General features: G+C 38.5%; 1 long non-coding RNA gene across 1 annotated transcript in view; it reads left to right on the top strand.

Moving 5' to 3' along the window:
- LOC103739121 overlaps nucleotides 1-12,617 on the top strand; it is a 56,682-nt gene that overhangs the window by 37,531 nt on the left and 6,534 nt on the right. The window contains exons 2-3 of the long non-coding RNA XR_607480.2: nucleotides 613-1,077; nucleotides 10,277-10,309. This is a non-coding gene — a long non-coding RNA (uncharacterized LOC103739121). The remainder of the gene's footprint in view (nucleotides 1-612; nucleotides 1,078-10,276; nucleotides 10,310-12,617) is intronic.

The raw sequence follows: 12,617 nt of genomic DNA on the forward strand, positions 1-12,617 counted from the left end.
GGAGAAAAAGAATCCTGGGAGATCTCGTTCTCTCGGGCATTTCAGTGAGCCCCCAGTTCGCACACACACACACACACACACACACACACACACACACACACACTTTCTCTCTGTCAAAAACAAACAAAAAACCACCACCAACAACAAAAAACACTATGGGGGCTGGAGAGAGAAGGCTCAGTTATAAGAACACTGGCTATTTTTGTAGAGTACCTGGGTACAGTTCTCAGCACCCACATGGTGGCTGACAACCATCAGTAATTACAGTTCCATGGGATTTAACAACCTCTTCTGGTCATTGCAGGCATTGCACACATGGGTGCACTTATACATACAGGCAAAGTACTTGTACACATGCAAAATGAAAATAAATAAATTTAAAAATATAAATAATAACATGATTCTTCAGTTGTATAGCTGATGATAAGTTGCCCATTCCCCAGTAACTAATGCTCATCAAAGATTCCTGTGACACAACTGCCTTTAAGGGGTTGCAAGTCACATCACAACTCTCTGAGGGTGTGTGTGGGATGCGGGGGGAGCGTAAGGATTAAACCTAGGTCCTTGAAAATGTTAGAAAGTCACTGACCTTTTCATTCTTTATTCTGACAGTTCAGGATAACAGTGTTGGAGGACTTTTAGTCTCTGGGGAACTCCAAGGAACGTCATTCTATGTACATGATAGACTCTTTGGAAGAAGATGCTGGACCTGTGCTCACCAGGGAAGTGATGACTCTGCTCATTTGATTTTCTTTCATTGACTTAAAAACTGGCCTGTTTCTAATGTTGACTATTCAACCAGAAGCAGAAATGACAAACATTTGAAGGTGGGAATCACTCGTGAGACATTTTCACAAGGCCATGGAATTCATCCTACAGCCCCCTTGCCTCATTAATGGGATGCCCACACATCCTTTATCCTCATGTCATCCACCTCACATCATTCAGGATCCTATTATAGGTGCTCAATCTTGGGAAATGTCTCTCTTAATGTCCCTGAGAAGAGAGAGTACAGTAGGCTAGAAACAGCAGTCTGTGTGTGAAGATTCCACAATGGCTCTTCAGCTGTATGCCACTGTAAGCTGTTTTTAAAAATATATTTATTTTTATTTTATGTGTATGTGTAAGTGCCCACAAGTACAAATGTATACCACATCCATACCTAGTACCCACAGAGGGCAGAAGAAGGCATTCGATCCCCTGGAACTGGAATTATAGATGGTTGTGAGTCACCACCTGACGTGAGTGCTGGCACTGAACCTGGGTCCTCTGTAAGAGCAGAAAATGCTCTTAACCACTGAGAATCTCTCCAGCCTCTGTGAGCTAATTTGTTCATGTGAACCTTTTTGGGTTTTGTTTGTTTTCTTTTTTGGGAAAAAGGGACTCATCCTGTAATTCAGGCCAGATTGGAACTCACTTTGTAGCCCAGGCTGGTCTAAACCCTGTGGCAATCTTTCTGCTTCAGCTCTTGGATGCTAGGATTGCAAGTGCAGTCACATTCAGTTCTGGTGACTCTGTTCCAGCTTAGAAATTCCAACTGCTTTATATGTATTGCAAATCTCCCATTTCATCAGTGAAGAATCAATCACAAAGAGCTGCTTATTGGGCTGGAGAGATGATTCAACAGTTAAGAAAACTGGCTCCTCTTACAGAGGACCCAGGTTTGAGTCCCAGCACCCATATGGTGTCTAATAACCATCTGCAACCCCAGTTCCAGGAACTCTCCCATAACCCCCCTCCACTAGAGCCCATATACTCTGTAATCCCTGTTACTGTCCACTGTGTTGTCAGCTCCCCCAGCTGTTCCCCAGTGCTAGTCCACCCACTGAGTCTAGTCAGCCTATCTAGAGTTCCTTGTTTTAGGAAGATCAGCTCTTCTTCATCCAGCAGCAATCAGTTGCCAACATTCCTTCAGATAAGATTGGGGTTGCTGTTCATTTTCCAAGTTCTTGTTGGGATATTGTCTTCCTGAGTTTGCATGAGACTTGTGTATGCTGACACCATTGCCATAGAATCATATGACCAGGTTCCCAGGAGCTTGTAGGTGGTAAAGGAAAATGAGATCATGAAATTTGGAGCTAAATGGATGGAACTAGAAACTGTTATACTAAGTGAAGTAACACAGATTCAGAAAAACAAATGACATATGTTCCCCTCATTATGTGGATCCTAGCATGAAAGCTTTATAAGTGAGTATGGATCCAGGCATAACTACAGGAACCAGAATAATGAAAAGTAATCAGGGAGGTAAAGAGAAAGAAGGAACCTGAGAGAGAAGAACAGTAGAAAACAAGGGTCACTAAGGCAGAAATGGATAAAAATGGGATTATTTAAGTGGGAGGGGGATGGGACGGTTATACAAGAAACCTTGTGGATAAAGGGAAAGGAGCTCAAGAGAGGTGAGACCACATAGGAAATGGGTATTATCAAGAGAGAAATGGGGGAAATGGGGACACTTTAAATGGGGAAACCATGGCAGAAGGGTTAGACAGTGAGAGAAGAGAGATAAATAATGTCTAGCTAGTCAAAAAAAAAAAAAAGAGAGAGAGAGAGAGAACCATATTAGCCCAACTACCTACTGACAAATTATACATGCATTATCTCTACATGAGTCCATGTGCATAGCTAAAGGCTACATAACAAGAAATAGTTCTGGACACTAAGATACCTTTCTTTGAGTTGTTGGTTAGGGTGGTCCAAGAGACTCCCAAATTTACTCATGCTATTGCCAAAGCCCTTGACGGCCTCCCCAGAACTTGAAAATAATAGCTTACTGCCAAAGACAGAACATACTTCAGACACAGGATTTGGAGCAATAGAGCTGCAACTGAAACCACTTCCCCTGAAGGCAGCTCTCATAGCTTTGGAGAGTTCTATGAAGGTGCCAAGGGAAAACATCAGTGGATGATCCAACACCAGCTTCAAGACCAAATAACCACATCAATGGCCAACACAGCATATGTCATTGGTGCAGTAGTGACACTTTTATCTTGGGGACAATCAACAGATACCTAATTTGACTAAAAGCCCACTCAATGGGAGGAAACTCAAGTGTGATACTGTAAACATAACCTAATACACATGGCTGCAGTGGTCATAGATCTTAGGAAAAAACTGAAGACTGTCATATCGCTAGACTAGTGTGATTTCTTACTATGTGCAAAATATGTATCCTTATATTTACAGACAAGTATCCCAGTCACCACTCATCAAAGAAGCTCATTTTGCACCAGTCAGAGACTATTATCAAGTGGTCACACCTAGTGTATTCTTTATCCTAGATTTTTCCTTTCGGTTTTGAATTGCTGTCTTGGACATGCCTATCTTGGTCATTTAGGGAAGATATTACAAGGCCCCTACTTTACAAATGAACAAACACAGTAGAGGAGAGGGAGGAACATACCTTAGTTGATAAACTAAAAGCCAGCCATGTTAATGCTGTAAGAGGCTGATGTCTTTGGTTAAAAATATTCTTTTTTAAATAAATGATTTACTGAGAATTTCATGCATGCATGTAAGCTGTTTTGATCAAATCCATGCCCACTCCCTCCTCTCCAACTCCTCTTGTATCTCCCCATCACTTTTTTTCTGATAACTTCATGTACTCTTCTCCTTTAATTAATTAAATAATTTATTTATTTATTTTTATGGGGCTTTTGGCTACTCTAACATTCCCCCTTCTGAAAAGGTAACCATAAAATCTTTTAAGGATTAGAAAAATTCTAGAGTTTTTGATCCAATGATCTCTTGTCTTCTGTACCACTCTTTCACACTGGCCTGTCATCAAATATAGATGATCTATTCAGCTAAGAATAGGTTTTTCTCATGCTGCTCATGACATCCACACTTTTATTCTTTAACAAATTACAGATTTTTTTTAAAAAATTGCATAATCATTTAAGAGAGCCTTAAATAATTCTCAAAGAAAACCACTATCGATCAGAACTCCAATAATGTATTTGTAAAAATTAAACATTTTAGCGATATGCTATGAACTGAAAAATGTTAGTGGAGTCTTCCATTTTATTATATTTGCTAGAGGAAATGTCCAGGAGCTAAAGTTTTATTGTTGACACCTTAGAGATATGATAGTCATGGAAGGAGTAAGGACCTTGGGATTGTTTAAAATGTGGTTTTATGAAGACAGATGGCCTATTTTGTATATTTTTCTTTTTTATTAGTAGTAGAAGCAGATAATTATAGTCAAATAACATTACTACCAAGATAATTAAATTGGCTTTACTAGTTTTGTGTTTGATTTTTGCTCATCCTTAGAACAGAGAATGACCTGACCTCCCTGCTATGAGCAAAGGAGGGATTTTTCTTCCTTTCATGCCTGCTTGAAGTACAGCTCCTTTACTAATAATAATGAATATCACATTTTAAGATGGCTAATGTTACATTCCACTGCAGGGAGATAGTTGAAATTTCTGAGAGATGGTTGCACTCTGAATCCTTTGCATTCAACATGTGTTTTCTGAACATCTAATATATACTAGTAAGACACTCTAGTAGATGTTAGACACATGAAAGTGACTATGAACCAAGCCTTAGAGTCAGACCAAAAGAAATACATGAGACAAGAATTAATTACAAGCACAAGTTTAGTGAAGAAGTGAAGAAGTTAGGAAAGATGTCATGGAAGAGACTACTTTGGGTATAGTCCCAGGTATTCATCCAGTGCAAGAATAAAGAAAAGCACTTCACACAGAGGGAGTAATGATTCAGGGACACAAAAGTGTGAAAGTTGGGAGCTGTAAGTTCAGGAGGTAAAGATCTGAAAGCATATGAAGATGAATAAAAACAGTTTTTTGAGTTCTGAAAAACCTTAATTTTGAAGTCATTTTATTGTTTTTCTGTCCTCCAGTTCTTTAAGAAGTCTAGTTTGTTATAAAATGTGATATCATTTTAATCTCATGCACTGCTTAATTGCTTTAGTAACCACTTAAAGACAATTTTCACATATTCCTTCTTACTTCTCTGGTGAGCCAGAAAGCTGCCAGCATAAAAGTGATCAGACAAAGAACTGAATGGTAACAGTTAAGCCTTCCTCTCAAAACAGGAAGTGGGGGCCCATGCAAGATCAAATGCTAAGATGTTTGAGCACTGTAATGTAGGTGTTAATGTGTTATTATAAAATGTTATAAAATCAGTCAGTAAAACCTAGCAGTACTAAGTCTAAACCATGGGATCGAGGCAAAGGTACGGTGACATGAAAGTGGGGGCTAGTAGTCTAGTTTATTTGTATTTATTTTGATGCTTGACCTCAAACCCAGGGCCTTGCACATGCTAGATAAGGACACTACAACTCAGCCCAAGGCCAATAGCTAACATTCTTTTGCAGATTATTATGCAGGGCAGTGAAGATGTCTTAAAAGGGATTTTTATATCAGGACACATTTTCACATGACATGGGATGGTTGGCTGTGCATTCTTAATCATCAGTAACATTATCATTTTTTACCTATGAAAGTACTTTTATATATAGGTGATCAGGTATCACTGTCCAGCAAATCATCCATTTTAGGGAGCCCTATGCATTAGTTCAAACAGGCTTCTCTGAACTAGTCTATTAGGTGCAGGGAAAAAGAAGGAAAAAATGAAAAGAGAAAAAAGGAATGCAAGAGAGGGAGGAGGAAAGGAAGAAGAGAAAAGGGAGGAAGGCAGGAAAGAAAAGAGAGAAGAAGGGAGGAAGGAAAAAAGGAGATTCTATTCTTAGCTCTTCCTCTTTTGAGATTGAGAAGAGTATGCTAATTTGCCAGAGGGAAGTCTAAAAATTTATGAGCAATGTTTATTTTCAGGAGATTCTGTAGCAATGGGAATAGTTGAAGGTCAAGTGAAGAGAAGTTATTCCTGTGGAAATTGCACCCTATGTAGTCATTTGGGACCTATCTCCTTCAGAATATGCAATTTTTTTCTCATGCTATATAGGATTGATAACCTTCACATCTTCTGTAGACAGGAAATGTCAAGATGCCATGAAAATAACTGCTTAAGGGCATGTCTAGAAAATAGTTCAGTCCTCAGGCCACGTGGATGAAGCCAAAGAATCCATTGTCAGCAGGAAAGAAGCCATCAAAGCAGTTTTTCACAATTAACCCTCATTAGAACTTTTGAAGAAGGGATTTGATAAGAAAATTATTAGTTCATGCTAGAATAGAAGATGGAAATGACCAATTGTGACTATTTTATGTAATGCAGAGATCATTCATGGGCTAGGTAGGACTTTTATGGTGCCCTGAGAGTTCTTGGATCACTTTTGATGACCACTTGCCCACTGTACTTTACTGTGGAGTTTATTTTCTTGGATACTCTGTGCCTGTGCTCTACAGCTGGAAATGTTTTGCTTTCAGATAGGCTGGAAATGAAACTTCAGGTCTTCAACTAACAGGAAAAGTTCAAAACTTTTCGGCTAAAATGTTCGTATGTTATTCACTGGATTGTCTGGAACTAATTGTTGGTCAGTGCCTTGAACTGAATTTTTGTGTTTCCATAAGATTCACATGTTGAAGTTTTAGTGTCCCCACCCCTAAATTCTGCCTCAAGTATAACAACATTTGAGGTTGAGGCCTTTGGGAATCAATACGGTCATCAGGGTGGGGTCCTCGTGATGGGATTAGAGATCTTGTAAGAAGATAGCCCACTGGTGAAATAGTGGCATGGATGTTCTGGGGGTAACCAACCACTCTTGGATTGTCTTTTAAGCTCTCCATAGGAAGGAATATGTGCCTGGTGTTGTAAACCCAGTCAAAAATTCATGGCTGTGGATATCATAGGCCCTAGAGAGGAATTCCCTACTATTGTAAAGCTAAATTGATATGGTGCCAAACTGCATTCTAAATATTCATGTTTATAGCCATAAACAATGCTACCCTCATCCTTAATCAGAGAAGCTTCTCTGCAGTGAATGGTGATGAGTGCAGAGACTCATTGCCATTTAAATATTGAAATTTATAACCATAGACACCAATGACATAGGACATTAAGACCTCCAATTCTAGGGCTCAGAGAACATTGCCAAAGAGGGAGCAGAAAGAATGTAATAGCCAGAAGATAGGGAGAAGAGTGCAAAATGGTACCTTCAGGGTGTGGCATAGCTATGATCTCACAAAAGGAGACTGCTTGCCTGCCTTGGATCTGCACAAGACTGGACCCGTCAATAGCGGGCCCCTCCCACTCCCAGCTGAACTATTGACTACTTACATATTCTGGAGGAGAGAAAGTTATTGTCTTCAGTTGTGTGGGTACCCAGAGGTGAGCCCACCAGGATCTGTTGGATAATAGTTCCAAATCAGTGGTCACATAGACAATTTAGATTAAAATCAGCAGGTCACAAAACAAAACAAAAAGGCATAAATTTGAAAATGGAGTTATATGTTAAAATTAGGGGAGGAAATGACAGGGATCAAAAGGAAACTTTTAAAAGGGATTTAGAAGAGAGAGTAAACAGAACATTATACACATGTATGAATTCATCAAAGAACAAATTTAATCAATAAACATTTGACATCTGAGGTGGGAGATAAGAAGGCAGACCTCCCTCTCCCTCACATCCCCATACCCAGATCTTTCCCTCCACCCACATTCCCATATCAAGGAGAAGTCATGCATGGAGATAGCAAGAATGTGACAGTATCTAAGACAGGAAGAGAGACCTCAGCAGAAGCCAAATCATTTGGCCCTATAAGCATCATTTTTTAGCTTCCAGAGCATGAGAAAATAACATTTTGTTATTCAAGCCACCTAGACTATGATTTTTTATTTATTATTTTTATTTCATGTCTATGAGTGTATTGCCCACATGTAAGTGCACCCGTGTCATGCAATGCCTGCAGAGGTAAGAAGAAGGCATCAGATTCCTCTGGAACTGGAGTTATGGACAGGTGTTAGCCACCATGTGGGTGCTCGGAATCAAATCTGGGTCCTCTGCAAGAGCAGCCTGTGCTCTTAACCACTGAGCCAGCCCTAGACCTCCAGCCCTAGACTATGATGTTTTGTAATGACAACCTGAGCAGACTAAAATAGTCAGAATATTCTTTTCTTCCTAGAAAGTATAGCGAGTTGTGCCTTTTATTTTTCCTGAAATGCTCAGCATTCCAGCCGCACATACACACACACACACACACACACACACACACACACACACACACACACACACCATACATAGACTTTATAAGAGATGTTAAATTATTTTCTGAATTACTTTTCAAGAAGCTGGAAATGACTTTGAGTTACCTATGACTGACTGAGAAATAAATATGCAATAGAGGGAAAGTCCACTTCATTTAAAAGTTTCAATTTTCCCCCAGAGAACATATTTAGGAGTCTCTGTGCCACATTTTTGGTCATCACTGCAACAGACTCTGGTCTGGACAGATGCATAAGTATTCTCTCTCTCTCTCTCTCTCTCTCTCTCTCTCTCTCTCTCTCCTGTATTTATAAGTTTATTATACTGGTTGAAATTCTGATTTCAAAATATAATGAGATAAATTGAGGAATTCTTATATTTAATTCAAACATTCTACACAAGAGGGAACTTGATTTGAAAGACTGATGGAGATGGGGACTATGTTTCCTATCTAGCAAGGGGATTTGTAGCAAGTCTAAGACAGGAAGCAAACCAATAGGGTACTGCAGATAGGACTCATAGACATTTTTCAGATGCTTGTGTAAATGTGGTTTAGTTCATCACTTCCTCCAATTATGTTTGTGTCTGCTCCAAAGCACAGCTTTGCTTCCATTTCTGAAAAAGCACCAGTTGAACTATCTTAGCTTTTGGAATAAAATCACTTAAAACATTACATTATTAAATTCTTTGTGAAATGTTTTATATTTCTGCAGTAATCATGGTGTAGGTAAGAGAATGTTGTCATCCTTTACTTCTGAAAATAAAATTTTTATTTCTAATCCACTTATTAAGAGGATTCGAAATACAACTATATCCATCATATCACACAACTTTTTGGATCAGTACTGGCCTTGCTAAATACTTGCAAACAAAACTGTAGCTTTCTTTTTTGTGAAGTTTTTTTCTTAGACTAAAATATTTTATCTACATTAAATGTGCAAGAATTATTCTGTCATGGAAGAGTAAAGATTTAGAAAAAAATGTCTTTCTGTCTTTCTGTCACACAGTTTTCTCATCTGTAAAATGGAGATAATAGATCTCATTTCATAGGTAATATGACAAGGCATTTCACAACAGTAAGTAGTGAAAAGCATGTAATATATAGGCACAGTCAAACAGAAAGAACCCTTTTCAAGCATATTTGGTCCACCCTAAAAACCAAAATTAATATATTATCTACAGATATTATTGAATCCACCTAGTTCCATCATCTTTCTTAATATGTTAAGACAATGTTTAAAACACTCAGAGATGAGCTGGGTGTAGTGATGCACGCCTTTAATCCCAGCACTCAGGAGGCAGAGGCAGGTGGATCCCTATAAGACTGAGGCCAGCCTTGTCTACACAGTGAGTTCCGGGACAACTGGGGCTATAGGGAGACCCTGTCTCAAAAAAACCAAAAACAAAGCAAAATTTGAAGATAATGAAAGACTAATGAACAACAAATGAGTACTGAATTAACTACCTTCTGCTTTGACGTTCACCTTTATGATCCATGATTTATGTTATGTTCAGCTATTAACCCATTTGGCTACTCTTTCTGTTGTTTCTAACTTAGATCAAACTTGTATCATCACCATTTCTCTTCTTTCAGTTATTTCTGTTGCTCACTCTAATCCTTCCTCCTGTCCCACACTTAAATATATTAATCCTTCCTCCTGTCCCACACTTAAATGTATGTGTGTGTGTGTGTGTGTGTGTGTGTGTGTGTGTGTGTAAGGAATTTATACCATCCCACCTCATGCAGTTGCTTGTATTCATTGGTCTTCTGACTGTATGAAACACAGCTGACTCCATACTAGAATCTCTATGTCAAGGTGCAGGGGCAAATGGTTTTATGTGAGGGCATGCTAATTTAAAGGCACTTTTGGAAGCTAATGGCTGCTAGGAGGAGGCAAGACAATCTCTTACAGGGATGGGACTCTTGGTGAGCTGACCAGGCTCCAGTAAATAGACCCACACTGAGGGACATGTGGGGATATAAATCAGACTCTATAGGTCATATTATGCATATAGTAGAGTACATTGAATTGGCCAGGGGGAGGGCAGTGTGAGCACGTGATGATGAAGGAGATGATCTAAATATCATCAAATTATATGAAAATTGCAAAAATTCAATTAATTTTAATTTTAATTTTTTTTTTAAAGATGCGGGTCTGGTATTGCTGCTTGAAATCACAGGTGAGCAGAAGACAGTGGTACATCTTTGGATCTGAGCTGGTGACCTGAACAAAGTTCTAGCACTTGTTAATTACCCCAGAACAATTCTAACCCTTAGAGTTGTGCCTTGCTGCTTATTTGAAAACGGACATTAAAGAGAAGAAAAAGAGCTGACAACCTAGCATGAACTGATGACCTTTAGAAAATCACTGCGAGTCCTGTCCAAGCATACTCACTGTGAGGACTGGCTTTGGGAATACATTATTTATCAGAATTTCTTCTCAGAAGGTTCCTTGTTAAGAAAAATCCTTGGTTAGCAGAAGATGATTTAGGACAAAGATTGTGATTAGACTGCATGTTTATCCTTCTATGCTTTTTAATTGAAATTCTGGCAAAATAACATGGCAATGGGATCTGAGAGTACAGTGGACTATAAGATCTATACTTAGAAAAATATCTTGCTTTTTGAATTTCAACATCTATTCATGAGGAGTTAGTAATATTTAACTCATTACAATGTTGTGATGACTAAATGAAAATTTTTTGCTGTTTTAGATATATTGGACATTTTTATAATTTTCCTCTTTTTTATATTTTTATTTATTTATTTATTTTTGTGTGTATGAGTGTATTGCCTGCATGTGTATAAGTGCACCCATGTTGTGCAATGTCTTCAGAGGTCAAAAGACAGTGCTGGATCCCATGGAACTTGAGTTATGGATGGTTATTAGCCACCATGTGGGTGCTTGGAATTTAACCCAGGTCCCTTGCAAGAGTAGTCAGTGCTCTTAACTGCTGAGCTATCTCTCCAGCCCCATAATTTTAAGGGTTTTTAAAATTTTTAGTTTTGAGTGTATGTGTGTGGGGGTGTGTGTGCATGTGAGTCAAGTGTTCACAGAGGCCAGAAAAGGTCATTCGATCCCCTGGAATTGGAATTAGATGGTTGTAAGCCACCTGACCTGGGTGCTAGGAACCAAACATGGGTCCTCTGTAAGAGCTGTATACACTTTTAACTGCTGACCCATCTCTCCAGCCCTGTTTTCATTTATTTTTATTTTCAATATGTGATTTTGATATTATTATTTGAGTAGTTAAGTTCTCAAAGCTTTGTTTTCCTTCAATTTTCCCTTTGGTACAGAGATACATAAACTGCATGTTCTCTGCTCTGCTTAGAAGGTGCTTGGTAAATAGTTGACAGGAAAGCATTGTATTAGAAGGTAGTGAAGGTTAGGGTTGCTATGGCTTCATGTTATCTACAGTTTGTCTCATCACAATGATTTTACAGGTCTTCAAGTGTTGTGCTTAATGGATGGCTAATGCAACAAGATTGCAAGTTGGAAAACACACAAGTTGTTTGAATTGAATTATTGCAAAATTACATGATTTGAAAAAACTTTTCTAGTTCAGTATCCAAGCTGCAAATTATTTTGAAATTCTGGTTCTATGAGGAAGGCACACATCTGTCAGCCATGGTGCTGCCTTCAGGAAACTTACAGTCCAAGAGAAGCTCTGTTTTCACCGACAACTGTGTCAAATCAGAAGATGTGTAGTTATCTTTCAATTCAAAACGGACTTTTGTGCTGTCTCTGAAAGACTGTCCCCTTCTCAGTTCATATCCTGGTTGTTGAATGTCTTTATTGGATACGCTGTGACACTGGTTCCTTTATACTTTATGTGTTTATCAACCGAGAATACCTAAGTTACCTATCATTTCAACCATTAATCTTTTCTTTGTGACAAGAGCATTCAAAAATTCTCTCTTCTGGAGGTTTTGAGTTATATGACACAATATTCTTAAGGAAAATCATGCTCTGTATAGTAGGACACCAGAACTTATGACTGTGAATTAACCATTGTTCCTCTACGTCATCCCTTCTTCTCCTCCATGCCCCTGGACACTAGCAACCACTATTTTACTGTCTACTTCTATGAGCTCAGTTTTTAAAGGCTTTAATATGGGTGAAATTATAGATTTGTCTGCTCTACAGACATCTTTAAGTCATTCTGTCAAAGGGACTGGGTAGTAGGGAAGAAGCAAGGGAGAGAATTTAAGTCTGTTAACTGTATATTATGAGCCAAGTACAGTATTAGGCACTTCCTGTCCATTGTTTTACTTAATTCTAAAAATAATACAAAGAGTTGGATTGTGCCTTTTTGGATGAAAAAAGGATGCAAAAACTGCCTTGTCTAAGATCACACACCCAATAGGTACTAGAGACAAGATATCATTTACTAATAAGGGAAGGGTATACAATTGTTTTAATTTGTTTATTTGTTTAATTTAATTGAAAATTCTAAACAAAGGTTTTGAGCATCTCACTTTCTCCAG

The sequence above is a fragment of the Nannospalax galili genome, unplaced genomic scaffold (genome assembly GCF_000622305.1).
Source record: "Nannospalax galili isolate Female #2095 unplaced genomic scaffold, S.galili_v1.0 scaffold918, whole genome shotgun sequence".
Taxonomy (NCBI): Eukaryota; Metazoa; Chordata; class Mammalia; order Rodentia; family Spalacidae; genus Nannospalax; species Nannospalax galili.